Below are 1,064 nucleotides of genomic sequence, written 5' to 3' on the forward strand. Positions count from 1 at the left end.
CTTGAGTTGCAATGTTAAGTCATTTATTTGTGTTCTTTCTGATTTTTTAGTATAGGCACTTAGAGCTATAAATGTCCCCCTAAGGACTGCTTTCAACGTGTCCCAGAGGTTTTGTTGTGTTTTATTGTCCTTTTTATTTAGTTCCAGGAATACCTTTCTTTCTTTCTTAATTTCTCCACTCATCATTCAGGAGTGTGTTGTTTAATCTCCATGTGTTCATGTAGATACTAGGGCTTCTTTGGGTGTTGATTGTAAGCTTTATTGAATTGTGGCCTGATAGAATGCATGGTATTATTTCAATCTTTTTGTATTTGTTGAGGTTTGTTTTGTGCCCCAGTATATGGTCGATTTTGGAGAAGGTTCCATGGGGTGCAGGCGCTGAATAGAAAGTATGTCCTTTGATGCTTGGGTGGAATATTCGGTAGATGTCTGTTAAGTCCATTTGATATATGGTATTGTTTAATTCCTATGTCTCTTGACATAATTCTCTGTCCTGTTGACCTATCTAATGGTGACAATTGGGTATTTAAGTCCCCTACTATTTTTAAGTTGGGCTTAGTCTGGGTCTTAAAGTCCTGTAGTATTGTTTTTATAAAGTTGGGTGCACCAGAGTTTGGTGAATATATGTTCATAATTGTAATATCTTCTTGGCTTATTGTTCCTTTGATGAAAATGAAGTGGCCCTCTTTGTCTCTTCTGATTAATTTCAGTTTAAAAAATATTTTTTCTCATATTAGAATTGCAATTCCTGCTTTTTTCTTAGTACCATTCACTTGGTATCCTTTTTCCCATCCTTTCACCTTAAGGTAACATCTGTCCTTGAAAGTGAGATGAGTTTCTTGCACACAATACAAAGATGGGTTTTCTTTCTTAATCCATTCAACTAGTCTGTATATTTTGGGTGGGGAGTTCAGTCCATTGATATTTAAAGTTATTAATGAAATATATATATTGAATCCTGTCATTTTTATTTCTGTTCATACTCTTGATATAGTTGTGCATTTCCACACTGATACCTTCATTGAATTTCTTTCCATCACCCCTTGGGTATAGTCGTTCCTTTC

Source organism: Nannospalax galili, unplaced genomic scaffold, assembly GCF_000622305.1.
Source record: "Nannospalax galili isolate Female #2095 unplaced genomic scaffold, S.galili_v1.0 scaffold1152, whole genome shotgun sequence".
Classification (NCBI taxonomy): domain Eukaryota; kingdom Metazoa; phylum Chordata; class Mammalia; order Rodentia; family Spalacidae; genus Nannospalax; species Nannospalax galili.